This window comes from Aegilops tauschii, chromosome 3, assembly GCF_002575655.3.
Source record: "Aegilops tauschii subsp. strangulata cultivar AL8/78 chromosome 3, Aet v6.0, whole genome shotgun sequence".
NCBI classification, from domain to species: Eukaryota; Viridiplantae; Streptophyta; class Magnoliopsida; order Poales; family Poaceae; genus Aegilops; species Aegilops tauschii.
Window position 1 is genome coordinate 284,011,200 of NC_053037.3, and position 20,508 is coordinate 284,031,707.

Here is a 20,508-nt window from a genome sequence, read left to right on the forward strand (position 1 = left end):
ATTACTTTATTTAAAAATGTTAATATTAAAAAACATTTATTTCTTGCCCCTCGGTCCATTATATGCTCTATCAGAACGATGTCAAATTTTCTACTAATAGACCCACGACCTAGTATTGTTGTAAGATTTTTTTTTTTTACAAATTATTTTAATATTTTTCTTGAGTCACTCTCACAAGTCACAATGGGCTAGTTGGTCTACTTCATTGGGAAACAAAGGCTAATTGGTTCCCGTCAAAAGAAAAGGCTAATTGGTTAACTGCTTCACGTCTCTACATCCTCTGTTCTAAATGAGAAAGTAGATTCCCTTTCCCTTTCCTTGCTCTATCGTGGTAGTCTTGGAAGCTTGGTTGTATACCAAATCGAGTGGCATGCCCAGCACCGAAGCTTTGAAGAAGATGCTCTCGGAGGCCAGCTCTGAGCAAGGAGGGGACGGGCTTTCAAGCCGCGGATCTTGAGCCGCCTACCGGCTAGGTCGCATCTTGCAGATTCTGATCTGGTGAGGCAGGCCACGGGAGAATCTGAGAGATAGCTTGTTGTTAGCTCTACTCTCCTACTCATCGTGCCAGGAATGAGAGATTTGTTGTCAGGTTGATTGACCATCTTCTCTGTCATCGTTGAGGCGGAGCAGTATGGGCCGGTAATGAATCTCTTCCTATACTCTCCTGATATTCTCTGTAGTCTCCTCTTGCCTGGCAGTATATATGTACTTGTAAGTTATTTTTACATATATTATCTTTAGATTACTTAAGAGATACAGATGATATACTCTGCTGTTCTGTTAAATTTTAATTTAGGAGATAACCTCATACATTCTGGGTTAATGTAAGGATTATTAGTTATAGGATAAAGATTATAGTTATTTGACATCCATTGATGTGCCTTATGTTTGTTTAGGGAATTGAGCATGATCTTTTTTATGTTGACATTCTACCTAAATTTTGATTATTATCTCTTCAACTCCTCCATAATGATTATATGGACCTTCATACAGCAAAACTATACTCATTATATCCATCTACTACGTAAAGCCAATATTATAAGTCTTGTTCGCTCTTATTACCATATATACACATGAAAGCAGTTTTAAAAAGTAGTAATATACATTTTTGATTGGTCTCTTTGCATTTACAGAGAGTCTGCAGGTTGAGGCGAGCTATGGGCTTCCTCATTGCTGGTGCTGTCAGCTTCCACCTATGTAATGTGCTACGGCTTTAAATCATTCCTAGTTCCTCCATAGTGGCTGATTGTTCACGTGTATTTTTATTTTCTTGTTACCATATATTAGCAAGTTATATTACTTGTATGTGTATTAAGACAAAGCAGGACAGCTTACATGTACTAACTGAAATGTTGGTTCATGTAATTGATTTTACCAAGAATATAAAACTCACGAAAGTGCATGTCTGAATGTATTTAAATAATTACAATATGGCATGCTTCTGATAGTGGTAATGTTATACCGTTGTTATCATGGTATTCGCCCAGTTTTCCGCTAATTAACTGGGTAATTCTTTTCTGCTTAATTTATCGACTGAGGCCTTTCACCTCCGTGTTCGAAAATAAATAAATAAACCGTTGTTACCTAATAAGTCCTCCTTATATTAATGGATTGTCAAGTATTCTTACTCTATATCAGTTAATACAAATAGTTTCTCTTGTTTTCAGCATAATTATCATATAATCTTCTGCTCTTCTTCAGATTTTTCATCCAATGAGTTCATCAAGTTCAAGACAAATGCATTAAGCAACTTTTTGCCACCCTCGTTAAAGGAACTGCAGCTTGTAGTAGTTGTACATCCACTAATTTGAAGTCGAATACTATGCCTACCATAGCATTGTTATTGCTGCAGAAAACAATCATCACATGACATATACCAACATCAAATATTTTCTTGCAACAGATCTATTGTAGCTATTGCCATGAATGCAAAATTTAAATAAATTACCCACAAAATCAAAGTTATCAATCTGAAGAAGTTGACATACATTAGTAAGTCGAATATGGCTCCATTATAAGCTTATAACTGATATAGCTCACTGTCCCTGCAGGTCTTAGAGTCTTGTTTTTCTTGAAAAGTGGTGATGTCATATCTTAGAAGAAGTTTGATGACTGCCTGATTTGCTTAGTTTCCATGCGTCATTCCAGTGAGTTCTGTAAGACACTTGTTCTTCTAGTGTACCTTGTGTACTTCTATCTATCTCGATCATTTTTGGTGAAGTTTCTTCTGGTGAGTGTCTGCATATATGGAGTTAGTCAAGTATAATTATTATTTTACATTGGTTAATAAACATGAGTCATGATTCATTAGTTGATAAATAATACTCCCTCCGTAAACTAATATAAGAGCGTTTAGAATACTAAAATTGTGATCTAAACGCTCTTATATTAGTTTACAGAGGGAGTACAAGATAGTGTTCCATACCTTTCAAGAGGTTCCTGAGTTGTGGGTGTATCTAGATATGTATACATTTGCGGCAGTGGTTGACTTTAGGCACAATCCTCTTTAATCATGGAAATCTGTTATTTTTTTGTAAATGACAGAAGATGTTGTGACTTTATTGGACGTACTATTAAAACTTCTGCACGGTTGTTGATGTCACAATAAGGATAGTTTGGATGTCGATTACATCCTCATTCAAAATATAAAGTAGAATTTCCCTATAGCGTAATTCTGATTTTATCACTCATGAAAAGTTTAAGCTGGAAAATTTAATGATAATGCAATGATGGAAGTCCAATTAAAGTATGTGGTTATGCATTATGCACTTACTCTGTTATTCTTGATTCCACATGCTTCATTTGGGTGAGTAATGACATCTGTATAATTGGCGATTAGTTACTTCATAGCGAGAAAGATTAATTAGTTGAGTCTTATTTAGAACTATAAAGTATAAGTATACCTGAGCATTGTTTATCTTTCCCTGCATGTTCTTGTAATGTGTCCTTGGAACCAAACTGGAAGTAGTAATCAGGAAAAATTTCCGATGATCCTTACCTCTGTATTTCATTGGTCGACAGGTGATACTTTGTGGCTTCCACAATTTTAAAATGATAATGCATAAACAGGTTTCTCATTCTTATTTGATCAATAATTGTGTATCAAACTCCACATTTACAGTATCATGAGTTTTAATTCTCACAGTAACATGCATTGTTTGGCCCTATCAAATAGTTACAATATATTAGTTCTTGTTCAAAACAACGGAACAATCTGCATGTAAATATATATTTATTTTTTGATCCATCGAAGCTCATATGCTCATCGGTTAAGGCACTCCGATTCTTATACGCCATGGTGTTTTGGCTACAAAAGCATTCGAAAATTGTTTGTCAATTGATAATATCTCATAGATTTTATCCTGAGCAAGTGAATCAAGTAATTGATATTTACGAACCTTGATGATTTAGGAGAGGCAACTCAGAAGGTTTGGTCGGTGTCGAGACACGTTGTCACCGCTTTGGCTGATTTACGCACGGAGAAAGCATACGGAGGAACTTTGTCCAGTGCAACGCTCTCTGACGCCTTCCGATCCTGCCCTAATTGCATCCATCACACTTTGTTATGGTGTTTGTGATGCTCTCAGACGCCATCCATCATGCCATTATTGCATCCATCCCACTTTGTTATGTTGTTCAGCCTCACATGGAGCAAGATGGATGGATTGTGCCCGATCCGTGTCCTTGTAGTCCATGCCAAAAAAAAAAAAAGATTTGGCTTCCTGGGGTTGCTGGACGTGGCCAACTGGGTGTCTTTATTTGCTAGTGTTAGCCGATTGAGTCCGTGTGTAAATTTGCGTGCACGCGTTCCAATTTGTAATAATTGTGTGCAGTAGAATCCATATCATGTACTCTCTTTATTTGGTGTACTCTCTTTATTTGGCAGGTATTTGTGGTTGTCTCGGACACATAATTGAAAAGGCATGTTTAGGAGGCGTGTCAGCCATGCGTGGCAAACAAATTATTTGTACCTAGCAATAGTTGTATGTAACTTTGTAATCCTTTAAATCTCAGCCGTTGCCTTTTAATATTAACGGTGGAGATAATTTAATCTATGTGGATTAACGTGAGGGCTTGTTTGCCTCTTGTTTTAATTATATAATAATAGATAGATGGTACATTTGCATCATGTGATAAACTCAATTTATCAATGGTTTTGAGTCACTTCTTGGAGTGTGACTACCGTAGTAGTATAGCCAACACCCGGTAATATATGAAGTTGCCACATCATATAGAGTCAAGATAATAGTATGCTACTACAATAGCTAGTCCTAGTAGTAGTATACCATCAACTAGAGCTAGGTGTCACACGGAGGCCGAGAAATATGGTGATAGTGTGAGGTGGGCTTGTATAGTACGTATGATGTAGGCACAGGGCTTGCTGTGTTTCCTACTCCTCCGGTCTAAATGTGGAGAAGATTTGGTTGAGTTCTTCCTCATTTTGCCGACACGTGGGACATCCAACATCCAGGTTGTGTCATCCAAGAAAATGGAGTGCTAGTTGAAGCCACGTGATGTACATCTTGGGTTAAATTGTAAATAAATTTTTACTCCTGAGTAACTCCAAAAGCGGCCACCAAAGATCTTTATTGGATTTGCTTTTCATCACCAGCACGTCGAGGTGAAAGATGTGCAGGTTCAGTGAGTCGTCTTGCATTTTCACTGACATGTGGGACCGCATGTGAGCAAACAGACGATGGGCACACTCCGCGCGTCTGCTGGCTACCTGAGAAGAGAGAGAGAGGAAGCCTGAGCACGTACTCCAGGAAATTTCGCAACAATGTGAGTAGTACTAGTGGTGTACCATACTCCTCGAGAGATAATGTGTTCGCTCTACGTCACCAGCACCTTGATATAGTGGGGTGGCATGGGCATAACTAGCATTCACGTCTAGCAGTGCGACACACGCCACCCACACGAGTCCCATCTGACACCAATTTTCTTGGAGATCGTGCTACAACTATCTCATCTCCCTCTTGTTTTCTCTAACTCAGCCATCACGCGGTGGGCGGGGGAGGGGTTCGTCGATAGTCGGTTTGCTCAACTGCGGTCCCACTTGTAAGTGAAAATGCAACACAACACACATTCCCCCTTGAGCGGCGTGCCAGACCAACCGTGTGGGGGTGTGACACGAACACATTAGGCTTTTCCTTTTGAACTAGTAACTTGTAAGATTTGGTTCTGCTCCATGGCGCGACCGATAGATAGAAATAACGATTTTCCCTAGAGTAATGAGAAGTTTAGTTCTGGAGCGGTTCATGCATGGAGTACGTACGAAAATTATGAAGTTGACGCAAAAGGTAAGATAATTACTAGTACAATATACTACTACATAGAATTGACGAAAAGATAAAGATACATACGGATCCATCAATGACATCCTCACACCCTAGTGCGCCGGGTCACCAACTGATGTGTGAGGAGCAGCGACATTAGCGGCGAGCTCAAGGTGCTTCTGAACAATGTCGTCCAAGGTATCGCCGTGGTCCAAGAAGGCCAGCGTCCTATCGTCCTCCTCTTGCACGTAGTAGTCCTTGTGGACGATTTGCGCGTAGACGTGGGTGATTATGTCGATGGTGTCTTGCTGCGCCAGGCGCTGCACGGCGAGCGTGACCTCGAGGTGGACATTCTCTGGCGCGACAGTGGGCAGTCATAGGGCCACCAATGTGTCGTGGACCATTTGGCACAGCCGGCTAATGCTCGCGCTCATCGCCTCCATGGGTCTAGCTGCTAGGTAACTGATCTTGCGATTGGAGTGATCATTCTTGCCCTTGGTTAGGGTGCGTAGGTGCATAGGATTTTGTAGATTGGACTGGCGGGGAGCCTTTATATGAGAAGTGCAGACTGCGTTGCATTCACGTGTGTGTTGGCCATATACTCCTCGGCCCTCCCTCCGCGCCGATGCAGTATAGTCATCTCACCGAGACCAAAGTTGGGGCAAAACGAGAGAACTTTGATGTTTACTGGTTTATTGGTCCCCTTTGCATTTTGCGCCAAGTTTCGACCTTTGATTTAACTAATAAAATGTTAATGCATGTAACCAAAAATAATATCATTGGAAACTATGTTCAAATATGAATCCAATGATACAATTTTTGATGACATGCATTATTATTATTTTAGTTAAATATATGGTCAAAATTTGGCACAAAATACTAAGGGGACCAATAAACCAAGATGGAGGTAGGAGTAGTATTTTGTAATTAATGTCATTGCATAAAGAGAATTGAGCACTGCATGTTGTGCTAAGTTGTCTCAAGTCATTGAATGCATACGCACCCCACGTCTCCTATTGGGTGATTTCTTTTCTCGTTGCAAAAAACAGGGAACGAGGTGGGTAGTTAATGCAATGCGCCTAAAAGTTTTGGGATTATTTGGTTTTCGTAACGTGACTAATGCACCGGTACGGAGGGAGTACAATAGTAGTATTTGTTTGCAATTTTTTGTTGGTAGCTTACCAAGCTGACCGCTCGGTTAGTACAATAGTAGTCTGATTGATGAGATTTCAGATTTCAGCCATCTACCGGATGGGAGAGTGTATAATATCATCAGGAACGACTACGTACAAAACCGAATAAAACAATAATCCATGTATTTATTCACAGAGGGAGTAGTATATTTTTTGTGACATGCACTACTAGATATTGCTAGTCAATTACTAAATCACACGGAGGTGGTAGTGCTACTAAATCCAGACGGTGGTGCTAGTACTAGTAGTAGTACTACCAATGTAGTAGTACTGTACTACCCGTTGGTCAAATTATTACATGATGTTCCTCACAGTGAAGTGACAAGACCCTGCGCCGGAGATGACACCTGAGTGTAGGCGCCATGTTCGACATACCAACGTCAGCTTCACCGCGTGCAGTCACTATCATCATGGCTATAAGCTAGCCTGCTTACAACTAGCCGTGTTCGACATAATTTCTCGTGCGTTGCCACGAGTATCTCTACTCTTTTCTTATACGAGTAAGATGCCCGTGCATTGCACGGAACACCAAGATTGGGGGTGCAGGCCTGGACGGCGCCGGCAGCGGCCATCACGCCAGATTGTTCCATGGCCTTCTCGATGTGGTGGGGAAGCGATAAGGCTGATTGTGAGAGACAAGGAGTTGTTTGTAAATAGGGAACAAGTGAGGGCATCTTTTTGCAAAACTGCAGCAGTTTGCTTTGTATGCGTCAGATCTAGATCCGACGGCTATTGGTGAAAGATGGCAGGCACACCATCATCACCAACTTAGGACCTCTTTGATTCATAGGATTTTGAAAACATAGGAATAGGAAAAGTATAGGATTGGAGTGTCATGCCCACTTGAATCATATATGATTAGGAAGGAGCGTTTGATTTCACGGGAAAAGCAAAGGAATTGTAAAAAGAGGTTAGAGTGGATGTTAGATTTCCTATGAAATGTAGTACAAAAGATTCCATTGGAAAAATTCCTATGGGATTCATTCCTATGAATCAAAGGACAAACGTAGGAAAAATATCAAAGGATTTCAATCCTCCAAAAATCCTATAGAATTCCCTTGAATCAAAGGATCCCTCAGGTTTTTATAGGAGTAGTATAGAGAAATACAGAAACTCTTATAAAAAACCGAGTTGCTGATGATGGTGTGCCTGCCATCCTGCAATATAGACATGTCGGATTACGGGTTTCGGCAAACCCTTGTGAGGTTCGAACTCTGGGGTGCGCATGAAGAACACTCTCTCCCTAGCTCGCTCGCTCAACGATCCCACAGCCTAGCTCGACGAACCCAAAGAACAAGAGACACGGGGGTTTATACTGGTTCGGGCCACCTTGCGGTGTAATACCCTACTCCAGTGTGTGGTGGATTGCCTCGAGGGGCTGAGGATGAACTAGTATAGTAGATGAACAACCTCAGGAGGTGAGGTGTTCTTGAGCTCGATGAGATGGTGTGTGTGAGGATGATCCGAATGATCCTTCCCCGCTACGGTGGTGGCTAGGTCCTATTTATAGTGGCCTTGGTCCTCTTCCCAAATGTTAGGCGGGAAGGGATCCCACAAAGGCCAAGTTTGAAGGGGGACAACTAGTACAAGTTATCCTGACAAAAGGTGGTCTTCGCCTACCAAAGGCTCTGGTGGTGACGCTGTTGTGGGCTTTGCGATGACCTCCGTCTTGTCGTCCTGCTGGTCTTGGTATTGTTGCACCGATATGGAAACCTTTACCTGATGCCTCGGGACCCCGCGCCTACGCTTGCCCCCTTACCACCAAAGAGGAAACTGGTACACTGCGCCCGCCGGCACCCGCCTGGCCTTGGCCGTCATGGCTCACGTCGCGTGGAACTCGCGAGGTGCCCCGTGAATAGATATCTCTGCTCCTCAGGAGCCAGCCTAGTGAGGCTACCCCCAAGGAGGTCTTGTTGTCGTCCGCCTCGCGAGGCTTGGCCCCTCGTGAGGGTCTTGAGTTGTCGCTGCCGAAGCTGGGCCGTACCAGGCCGTTGGTGGAGCCACGCCTCAGGCCGCATGTAGGCAAGTTTGGGCACCCCCGGTCCTAGAACGCCGACAGTAGCCCCCGGGCCCAAGGCGCGCTCGAACTTGGCTTTGAGGCGAAGCCAAAGGGCAAATGCGGACTGTCATGGGCCCCAACCGCCTGCGGCCTTGGTTGACGCATGGCGATTGATGGGACGTGGGCGCCTCTGCTTCCCCATGCTGCCTCGGCAACCATTCGACTTGACAAGACCCTGCTGCATGCAGAAGAAAACCATCATTACCTGCGACCATGGAGGCCGGTGGTTGGCCTCCTTCTGGCTATAAATGAGGAGAGGGGCGGAGCCCCCTCGCTCATCTCTGCCTTCTTGCCGATTACTCCTTCTTCTTCCTCCTTGCTTCACCGTCTTGCCGCTACCCCGATGGCGTCGATTAAGAGGTTCTCCGCCACGGAGAAGGGAAAGGCCCCCCACAAGGAGCTGGGGCTACTCCCACCGAAGAAGAGGTTGAGCTGCTCCCGCGATGCTGGCGTGAGGCTGGAGGTGACGCGGCCTTGGTACGAGCGGCCGCCGCCTGGCTATTCGCTGCCCTTGTACGCCCAAGCACAGGGCTCCTGAGGAGGAGGCAGCGCCCCGCGCCGCTCGCGTCATGGCCGTGGTAGCTGGGCTGTGGTGGAACGTGATGCTGGCCCATGAACCCATGCGGAGGGCTCCTCGCGCGAGCTCGGGGTGTGGGCGGCGATGCCACCGTGCATCCCGCAATTCTTTGCCGAAGATATGCCGCCGAGAGGGCCGCTCGAGCTGTGGTTGCAGCATGCCAAGTGCAGCACCCCGGCAACGGGAGCGGAGGTCGAGGTCGTCTCCCTGGGCAAGATCTTCATGACTCGTGGATGGGGCGATGTCGCCCGTGCTTGCCGCGCGGAGGGGGCCCTCGCCATCCACTTCGAGTACGACGGTGCCTCCATGATGTTCTTCAAGGTCTTCGACGAGGAAGGCCGCCGCCTGGAATGCTGCCCTGAAGGGGGTCACCAGGATGGCGCGACAGCAGGTGCAGAGCCCGCCCCCGGCCCTGCCGGCAGTTCCTCCAGCAGCAGCGACGGCCCGTGGGAGTCCAGCGAATCTCCCGAGCTTGATGAATCTCCGAAGACGAGCTACGACAGCTACGTGCCACCGAGCTCTCGCCATGCCCGGAGCGTGGCAGCGGCGTTGATAACCCACAAGTATAGGGGATCAATTGTAGCCTCTTTCGATAAGTAAGAGTGTCGAACCCAACGAGGAGCTGAAGGTAGAACAAATATTCCCTCAAGTTCTATCGACCACCGATACAACTCTACGCACACTTGACGTTCACTTTACCGGAAACAAGTATGAAACTAGAAGTACTTTGTAGGTGTTTTTGGAAAGGCTTTCAAGAAAATAAAGAGCGCGTAAATAAAAGCTAGGGGCTGTTTAGATGAAGACACAACTAAATTAGTTTTAGTAAAGAGCTTGCTGTCACGAGAAAGTTATTTGTCCCTAGGCAATCGATAACTAGACCGGTAATCATTATTGCAATTTTATTTGAGGGAGAGGCATAAGCTAACGTACTTTCTCTACTTGGATCATATGCACTTATGATTGGAACTCTAGCAAGCATCCGCAACTACTAAAGATCATTAAGGTAAAACCCAACCATAGCATTAAAGCATCAAGTCCCCTTTATCCCATACGCAAACAACCTACTTACTCGGGTCTGTGCTTCTGTCACTCACGCCACCCACCATAAGCAAATCATGAACATATTGCAAACCCTACAGCGGGAATCCCTCACGCTTGCGCGACACGGAGAGCACCATAGGACAGCACCAATAATAAAACATGCAACTCAAACCAATATTGATCATCAAATAGCCCATAGGACAAAACGGATCTACTCAAACATCATAGGATAGCCATACATCATTGGGAAATAATATATAGCGTTGAGCACCATGTTTAAGTAGAGATTACAACGGGTAAGAGAGAGGTTACACCGCTGCATGGAGGGGGGAAGAGTTGGTGATGATGGCGGTGAAGTTGTTGGTGAAGATTGCGGTGATGATGATGGCCACGGCAGCGTTCCGGTGCCACCGGAAGAGAAGGGGAGAGGGGGCCCCTTCGTCTTCTTCTTCCTTGACCTCCTCCCTAGATGGGAGAAGGGTTTCCCCTCTGGTCCTTGGCCTGCGTGGGAGGGGCGAGAGCCCCTCCGAGATTGGATATGTCTCTCTGTCTCTCTCTGTTTCTGCGTTCCGTTCTGCTGCCCTTTCACCGTTTCGTATATATATGGAGATCCGTAACTCCGATTGGACTGAAACCTTCGCCGTGATTTTTTACCAAAAAATAGCTTACGGGTGGCCCACGAGGGTCAGGGGCGCGCCCCCTGCCTCGTGGGCACCTCGGGCACCGTCTCGCGTGGATTTTTCTTCTGGAATTTTCCAAATATTCCAAAAATAAGCTCTGTCCGTTTTTATCCCGTTTGGATTCCGTTTGATATGGATATTCTGCGAAACATAAAACATGCAACAAACAGGAACTGGCACTGGGCACTGGATCAATATGTTAGTCCCAAAAATAGTATAAAAAGTTGCCAAAAAGTATATGAAAGTTGAATAATATTGGCATGGAACAATCAAAAATTATAGATACGACGGAGACGTATCAGCATCCCCAAGCTTAATTCCTGCTCGTCCTCGAGTAGGTAAATGATAAAAAAGATAATTTTTGATGTGGAATGCTACCTAGCATAATCTTGATCATGTATCTAATCATGGCATGAATATTAAGACACGAGTGATTCAAAGCAATAGTCTATCCTTTGACATAAAAACAATAATACTTCAAGCATACCAACCAAGCAATTATGTCTTATTGAAATAACATAGCCAAAGAAAGCTCATCCCTACAAAATCATATAGTCTGGCTATGCTCCATCTTCACCACACAAAATATTCACATCATGCACAACCCCGATGACAAGCCAAGCAATTGTTTCATACTTTTGACGTTTCTCAAACCTTTTCAACTTTAACGCAATACATGAGCGTGAGCCATGGACATAGCACTATAGGTGGAATAGAATATGATGATGGGGGTTATGTGGAAAGACAAAAAAGGAGAAAGTCTCACATCGACGCGGCTAATCAACGGGCTATGGAGATGCCCATCAATTGATGTCAATGCGAGGAGTAGGGATTGCCATGCAACGGATGCACTAGAGCTATAAGTGTATGAAAGCTCAAACTGAAACTAAGTGGGTGTGCATCCAACTTGCTTGCTCATGAAGACCTAGGGCATTTGAGGAAGCCCATCGTTGGAATATACAAGCCAAGTTTTATAATGAAAATTCCCACTAGTATATGAAAGTGATAACTCAAGAGACTCTCTATATGAAGAACATGGTGCTACTTTGAAGCACAAGTGTGGTAAAAGGATAGTAACATTACCCCATCTCCCTTTTTCTCTCATTTTTTTTGTTTTCTTTTTATATTTTTTTATTTTTTTGGTGGGCTTCTTTGGCCTCTTTTTTTTATTTGGGCTTCGTTGGCCTCTTTTATTTTGATAACCTCACATGGGACAATGTTCTAATAATGATGATCATCACACTTTTATTTACTTACAACTCAATATTACAACTCGATATCTAGAACAAAGATATGACTCTATATGAATGCCTCCGGCGCTGTACCGGGATGTGCAATGATCTAGCGTAGCAATGACATAAAAAAACAGACAAGCCATGAAAACATCATGCTAGCTATCTTACGATCATGCAAAGCAATATGACAATAAATGCTCAAGTCATGTATATGATGATGATGGAAGTTGCATGGCAATATATCTCGGAATGGCTATGGAAATGCCATAATAGGTAGGTATGGTGGCTGTTTTGAGGAAGATATAAGGAGGTTTATGTGTGATAGAGCGTGTCGTATCACGGGGTTTGGATGCACCGGCGAAGTTTGCACCAACTCTCGAGGTGAGAAAGGGCAATGCACGGTACCGAAGAGGCTAGCAATGATGGAAGGGTGAGAGTGCGTATAATACATGGACTCAACATTAGTCATAAAGAACTCACATACTTCTTGCAAAAATCTATTAGTCATCGAAACAAAGTACTACGCGCATGCTCCTAGGGGGATAGATTGGTAGGAAAAGACCATCGCTCGTCCCCGACCGCCACTCATAAGGAAGACAATCAATAAACAAATCATGCTCCGACTTCATCACATAACGGTTCACCATACGTGCATGCTACGGGAATCACAAACCTCAACACAAGTATTTCTACTAATCCACAACTACCCACTAGCATGACTCTAATATCACCATATTTATATCGCAAAACTATTGCAAGGAATCAAACATATCATATTCAGTGATCTACAAGTTTTATGTAGGATTTTATGACTAACCATGTGAATGACCAGTTCCTGTCATCTCTCTAAATAGATATAAGTGAAGCAAGAGAGTTTAATTCTTTCTACAAAACATATGCCCGTGCTCTAACAAATATAAGTGAAGAAAAAGAGCATTCTACAAATGGCGGTTGTCTATGTGAAGAGAAACAGGCAATCCAAACTTCAAATAATATAAGTGAAGCACATGAAGCATTCTATAAAGCCATACTCAAAAGATATAAGTGAAGTGCAAAGAGCATTCTATAAATCAACCAAGGACCATCTCATACCAGCATGGTGTATAAAAGAAAAGTGAAAAATAAATGCAAAAGACGCTCCAAGATTCGCACATATCACATGAATGAAACGAATCCGAAAACATACAGATACTTGTTGAGGAAAGAGGGGATGCCTTCCGGGGCATCCCCAAGCTTAGACGCTTGAGTCTCCTTGAATATTTACTTGGGGTTCCTTGGGCATCCCCAAGCTTGATCTCTTGCCTCTCTTCCTTCTTCTCATATCGAGACCTTCTCGATCATCGAACACTTCATCCACACAAAACTTCAACAGAAAACTCGGTAAGATCCGTTAGTATAATAAAGCAAATCACTACTCTAAGTACTGTTGCAAACCAATTCATATTTTGTTTTTGCATTGTGTCTACTGTAATATAACTTTTTCATGGCTTAATCCACTGATATAAATTGATAGTTTCATCAAAACAAGCAAACTATGCATCAAAAAACAGAATCTGTCTAAAACAGAACAGTCTGTAATAATATGAACATTCACCATACTTATGATACTTAAAAAATTCTGCAAAAATTAGGAAAAATAAAAAATCTGTATTAAAATGCAGTTCAAAAAGAATCAGAACCATTGGACATTCCAATAAAAAAATTAAAAATCGCGCACTACAGCCAAAGTTTCTGTCCTGCACCGTACAAACCAACAAGTATTGTAAACATCCTAAAGGCAAACCTTGGCACATTATTTTTATAATACAATGGATGTACAAGGGGATAATTATTTTGTTGAAAATTTTCTGTAATCAAGATTCACAAAGTTTCCGTGAGCATGAACAAAGTTCAAGGAGCTCTCCCACTTCAACAATGCTTGTCTTTCTCACTTTCGCTTTTCTTTTTTTGAAAAAGTTTTGGGTTCCCCTCTTTATTTTTGTTGTTTTTAAACTAAATGAAAGCACTCAACAGAAATAAATGACTCTCTAAAACTTCCGGGTTGTCTCCCTGGCAGCGCTTTCTTTAAAGCCATTAAGCTAGGCATATAGTGCTCAAGTAGTGAATCCACCCGGATCCCAAGGTATATCAAAGCCAATTTTAATTAGCAATGATTTGTAATTTAGTAGTGAGCACAAAGTAGCATATATCATGCAATGACGAAGTCTAACTCTCTTCCTATGCATCGGCATGTCATAAAAGAACAATTCATGCACACCTAGTAAAGGCCAATGCATAGTATAAGCAGTTTCTTGCAATTTTAGCGTATGGTAAACATAGAGAGGTGGAGATATAGTTCCTCTCTCATAATAATTGCAAGTAGGAGTAGCAAGAACATGCATATTATATCTATTAAAATCATCATGTGTAACGGTAAAAGGCAACCCATCAATGTAATCCTTAATAAGTGCAAACTTCTCCGATATAGTGTAGTTTGGAGAATTCAAAAAGATAATAGGACTATCATGTGAGGGTGCAATAGCAACAATTTCATGTTTAACATAAGGAACTATAGCAAGTTCATCTCCATAAGCATAATTCATATTGGCATCTTGGCCACAAGCATAGCAAGCATCATCAAAAAGGGATATTTCAAGAGAATCAACGGGATCATAATAATCATCATAGCAATCATCCTTCGGTAAGCACGAAGGGAAATTAAACAATGTATGAGTTGAAGAGTTACTCTCATTAGAAGGTGGGCATGGGTAGCTAATCCGCTCTTCCTCCTTTTGTTCTTCGCTCTCCTCATCATATTTTTCATCCAATGAGCTCACAGTTTCATTAATTTCTTCTTCCATAGACTCCTGCAAAATATTAGTCTCTTCTTGGACAGCGGAGTAGTCCTCAATATATGGTTCAACATAGGCATTAGAAGCATAATTATCATAGCAATATTTAAGTATGGCAAGATTTTCAGATTTGTAAAGAGTAGCACCATACTTTTCAATCAAAGAAGCAATTTCATAAGCACCCTTAAAAGCAACAAATTCTTCAATTTGTTGAACATCATAGTAATTGTAAACACCCTTAGCATACGAAGATACGATTCCATTATCACTAAACTCACATTGGTAGGAAAGGTGTTTCTTAGGGTTTTCAGAACAACAAGTAAAATCATATATATGACATAAATTCCAAGCATAGCATTGCAAACGATGAATTTGACCCAGCAAAAGTTTCCCTTTTTCAGATATACAGTGTCGCACATAATAGGCATGCTCATCTAAAGATTTGCCCTCAACTAAGCTAGTTTGGGTTTCAGCACGAGCACATAGGGATCGAAGATGATCCAAGTAATAAGCTTCAGGAGTGTGATAGATTTTGAGTGGTTCTTCAACCATTGGTTCAGTAGGTACAACTATTTTTTTTTGGTATTTTGCGTTTCCTACCCATAACTAAAGATAGAAAACAACTAAGAACATCAAATAAAAATTACTTAGTGATAAAGCAAACAAGCACACACGAGAATATGCACCCCACGCTATTGCTCCCCGACAACGGCACCAGAAAAAGGTCTTGATAACCCACAAGTATAGGGGATCAATTGTAGCCTCTTTCGATAAGTAAGAGTGTCGAACCCAACGAGGAGCTAAAGGTAGAACAAATATTCACTCAAGTTCTATCGACCACCGATACAACTCTACGCACACTTGACGTTCGCTTTACCGGAAACAAGTATGAAACTAGAAGTACTTTGCAGGTGTATTTGGAAAGGTTTGCAACAAAATAAAGAGCGCGTAAATAAAAGCTAGGGGCTGTTTAGATGAAGACACAACTAAATTAGTTTTAGTAAAGAGCTTGTTGTCACGAGAAAGTTATTTGTCCCTAGGCAATAGATAACTAGACCGGTAATCATTATTGCAATTTTATTTGAGGGAGAGGCATAAGCTAACATACTTTCTCTACTTGGATTATATGCACTTATGATTGGAACTCTAGCAAGCATCCGCAACTACTAAAGATCATTAAGGTAAAACCCAACCATAGCATTAAAGCATCAAGTCCCCTTTATCCCATACGCAAACAACCTACTTACTCGGGTCTGTGCTTCTGTCACTCACGCCACCCACCATAAGCAAATCATGAACATATTGCAAGCCCTACAGCAGGAATACCTCACGCTTGCGCGACACGGAGAGCACCATAGGACAGCACCAATAATAAAACATGCAACTCAAACCAATCTTGATCATCAAATAGCCCATAGGACAAAACGGATCTACTCAAACATCATAGGATAGCCATACATCATTGGGAAATAATATATAGCGTTGAGCACCATGTTTAAGTAGAGATTACAGAGGGTAAGAGAGAGGTTACACCGCTGCATAGAGGGGGGAAGAGTTGGTGATGATGGCGGTGAAGTTGTTGGTGAAGATTGCGGTGATGATGATGGCCACGGCAGCGTTCCGGTGCCACCAAAAGAGAAGGGGAGAGGGGGCCCCTTCGTCTTGTTCTTCCTTGACCTCCTCCCTAGATGGGAGAAGGGTTTCCCCTCTGGTCCTTGGCCTCCATGGCGTGGGAGGGGCGAGAGCCCCTCTGAGATTGGATCTGTCTCTCTGTCTCTCTCTGTTTCTGCGTTCCGTTCTACTGCCCCTTCACCGTTTCGTATATATATGGAGATCCGTAACTCCGATTGGACTGAAACCTTCGCCGTGATTTTTTACCAAAAATTAGCTTTCTTGCGGCCGAAGAAGGGCATCAACCGCCTTATGGGTGGCCCACGAGGGTCAGGGGCGTGCCCAGGGGGGCAGGCGCGCCCCCTGCCTCGTGGCTACCTCGGGCACCGTCTCGCGTGGATTTTTCTTCCGGAATTTTCCAAATATTCCAAAAATAAGCTCCGTCCGTTTTTATCCCGTTTGGATTCTGTTTGATATGGATATTCTGCGAAACATAAAACATGCAACAAATAGGAACTGGCACTGGGCACTGGATCAATATGTTAGTCCCAAAAATAGTATAAAAAGTTGCCAAAAAGTATATGAAAGTTGAATAATATTGGCATGGAACTATCAAAAATTATAGATACGACGGAGACGTATCAGGCGTCTGCTCGTCGTCGTCGATGATCTGGATGGGGTCGGCGTCGGCCCTCGTGGCCCACTGTTGATGATGGCGTCGACGGTGACGCCTGTAGCTAGGACCCCTTGAAGTTTTTCTTCTTTTGTTCCCTGCAATGAATCAGAACGAACCCCGTGGGGGTGTGTAAAGAACCTGTAATGCTTTCGCCCCGATGATTATTATCCCTATTATGAGATTTGTGGTTGCACGTCTTGCTTCGGCACTGTCCCCCCTTTTTGTTCTCGCGGTAGCTTAGCGCTCTACGCTGGCAGGTCCTAGTCCCCAGGCAAGCTTCAGCCGTCGCTGGTATGCCAGGTCGCGATGCCGTGGTCAAGGCCAGGAGGTGAGCGGCCCGAGGTCCGGTAAGAGCTCCCGAGGTGCGATGCTCGAGATGTCCCCTTTGGCGTGCAAACAGCATCTCGAAGGTAGAAAAGGAAGGCGGCATTGCCAGAGCAAGGCTGCCCGAACTGAAAATTCCAATTGTGGCGTTGTGCTAACGCGAATATGTGACTTATCTTGTCGAGTCCGAGGTGGTTCCTTTTATGGCGTCCGATTTGCGCTTCAGCGGTAGTGTTCATTTTTGATCTGTAAATGGAGTTGTTAATGAATATTCCATAAGATTCTTCTTTCTTATTCTTAAGCAAGCCCTCGAGAGGGACCTCCCCTTATTGGATTTTCTCCACTTTTCTAGTTGCTGTGGAAAGAATGTTGAGCAAATGAGTTTAAGCTCCATATCCTTGTACGAGTCCACAATCACTACACGAGATGAACCTGGGTTTGGAATGTGGAGAGATAGCTGAGTGCACTAAAGCGGCGGATAACTGTTGTACCAGCTTTCAGCTCTCCCCCTAAGGTGCATAGCTGAAAGTTCTGCACTCACTCGTTGAAGGTAAGCCAGAAACAGGGGTTGTCCTCTCCCTTACTTAAGTCCTAGTCCATTATTAGATGAGGCTCACGCCGGCTTCCCCCTTCCTTGCTCATCTAAATGCTCTGCATCCTCGGGTCCCGACCCTCGAGCAAGCTCAGTCGCCACTGGTATGCCAGGTCGCGGTGCCGTGGTCAAGGCCAGGGGGTGAGGGCTGGAGAGTCAGTAGGAGCTCCTGAGGTGCGATTCTCAGGAGCCCCCCTTTAAGGCGCAAGCGAATCACACGAAAGGAGGGCGGCCGGCGAGGCAACCCATAGCCGAGCTCCGTAGTTCCTTGCGGGTTAGTGCGAGAGGAGAATACAGCTTGTAATCGCGCTTGCTGTCCTGCCGCTGGTCTTTGCACAAGAAGATGAAGGCACTGAGGTGTAATCGCGCTTGCTATCCTGCCGCTGGTCTTACCACTAGAAGATGAAGGCACTGAGGGTCTGGTGAGGTGGCGTGCGCGGGGCATGCCGCGAGCCAGAGCTCGGCCACTTAGGTTTGTAAGCGTTGCAGGGACCTACCCGAGCACAAGCGCCATGCCAGCATGTGTAGCCCCCGTTGCGGGATGAGCAGGAGGCCGGTCAGCAACGCGGGTGGCCGCGAAGGGCAACGGGAAAGCAGGTGGTAATCATAAGGTAACTCATGCAAGGAGGGAAGCTAGTTCGGATAAATGCAAGGACGATACATGCTGCAGGGACGGACCCATGCGGCCTAGGAATGATGCAGCCCGAGGGGCGTCCCCAATAGAGTAAGCTAGAGATGCAAAAGGATACACGTCGCGGGGACAGGCCCGTGTGACTTGGGGATAATGCTGCCCAAGGGGCGCCCCAACTGAATGAGTCGGAAAGAGTCACCTGGTACCGTTGCTGGAGAGGTGTTGAAGTGGCTGAAGACGCATGTTGAGGAAGTTGCTCCTCACGAGTCGCCTGGGTCCTGAGCCTCGGGAGGCTTCGGGGGCCCGAGCGGCTCGTAAAGAACCGTCATCATCTCCGCCTGGACTGCGTGATGCCTGGCCTCGCGAGCCGCCAGAACGCTCCACAGATGGCGCTGGAAGGTGACAGCCGCGTTCGGCAGGCCGAATGGCATGCGAACATAGCTGTGGGGTGGACCCTCGCACCGACCAACGCACGACGGCCAGAAACGCTCCTGGGATGCGGCCCTGTTGAGCCCTGGGATGTCGACCCAGACACGCAGCTTGTCGTCCTCGCCAGGACGAGGAGCTGCGCCAGGTGGCGGGCGACGGTCGCCGCGCATGGTTCTCGCCTCTTGAAGCTCCTCGGTCGCCTTGGTGATGAACTCCAGAGCACCAGGCACTCCATGCCTTGTGCCCTCATGAGGGAAGCGTGCGGTGAAGCATGCCTCCACGTGGTGCCCGAGCGCCTCCCTCGTGACGTTGGCTAGGTCAGAGGCCCTCCAGAAGAGAGCCCCCGAGCCAAGCCCGAGGAGGGCGCCAGGCGCGCCTTCCTATGCGAGAGAGGGAGGCGCCCCATCCGTGGGCACAGGTCCTGAGGCGGTGCCGCTGGAGACACCATTCTCCTGAGGCTCTTGGCGGAGCAGCTGCTTCTTCTTCTTGGGACTGCCTCAGGAGGGTAGATGGCGCCTTCGTTGTCTGGGTCTTCAACTGCTGCGGCCTGGTAGACGCGCTCGAGGGAGCACACTGCGTCCTTCTCCTCACAGGCGACCGTGATGACACCGCAGCTTCCTGGCATATTGAGGACGTTGTAGCCATGGTGGGTCACCGCCATGAACTTGGCCAGGGCTGGATACCCGAGGATGGCACTGTATGGCAGGCGGATGTGGGCGACGTCGAAGTCGATGAGCTCGGTGCGGTAGTTGTCGCGCTGGACGAAGGTGACAGGGAGGCGGATCTGCCCTATCGGGGTGGTGGAGCCATCGGTCACTCCTAAGAAGGGCTTGGTGTGACGGAGCCGGCCGAGCGGCACGTGGAGCAAGCTGAAAGCTTCCACAGAGAGCACGTTGAGGCCGGCTCCGCCGTCGACGAGGGTCTTGGTAACTGCTACATTGCAGATGGTGGGTGTGCAGAGCATCGGGAGCATACCCGAGCCCGCAGTGGTCGGCGGATGGTCCCCCGAGTCGAAGGTGAGGTCGGCCTTGGGTGCCGCCCATCCCGGAGGAGCCCGCTGCTGTACACAGGCGGCGCCCATCTGGCGGACGAAGTGCTTGACGTAGAGATCCGAGGGCGGCGCCAGTGAACCACCAAGGAGGGATGCGATGGCGAGGGGTGCCGGTGCCGCGAAACGCGTGATGAAGAGATCGCGCAGCTCCTCCCAGGAGGCCAGAGAGGACTCCGGTAGGTTGAGCAGCGAGGCGCGCGACACGCCAGCGAGGGCCATGGGGAACCAGTTGGCCATGACCTGGTCGTCGCCTCCGGCCACCCGAATGGCCTCCTCGTACACCTGGAGGAAGGCCGCTGGAT

At 45.4% G+C, this 20,508-nt stretch overlaps 1 long non-coding RNA gene across 2 annotated transcripts; it reads left to right on the forward strand.

The window, feature by feature from the left end:
• Window positions 1-232: 232 nt before the first annotated feature.
• Window positions 233-4,070, forward strand: LOC109776703 (uncharacterized). 2 transcript variants are annotated; one of them, XR_002236128.4, is made up of 4 exons: window positions 233-639; window positions 1,134-1,197; window positions 2,052-2,156; window positions 3,412-4,070. It is a non-coding gene; the product is annotated as an uncharacterized lncRNA (long non-coding RNA). The 2 variants fall into 2 exon arrangements; XR_002236129.4 differs by having other exon boundaries at window positions 2,052-2,147.
• The last annotated feature ends 16,438 nt before the right edge of the window (window positions 4,071-20,508 follow it).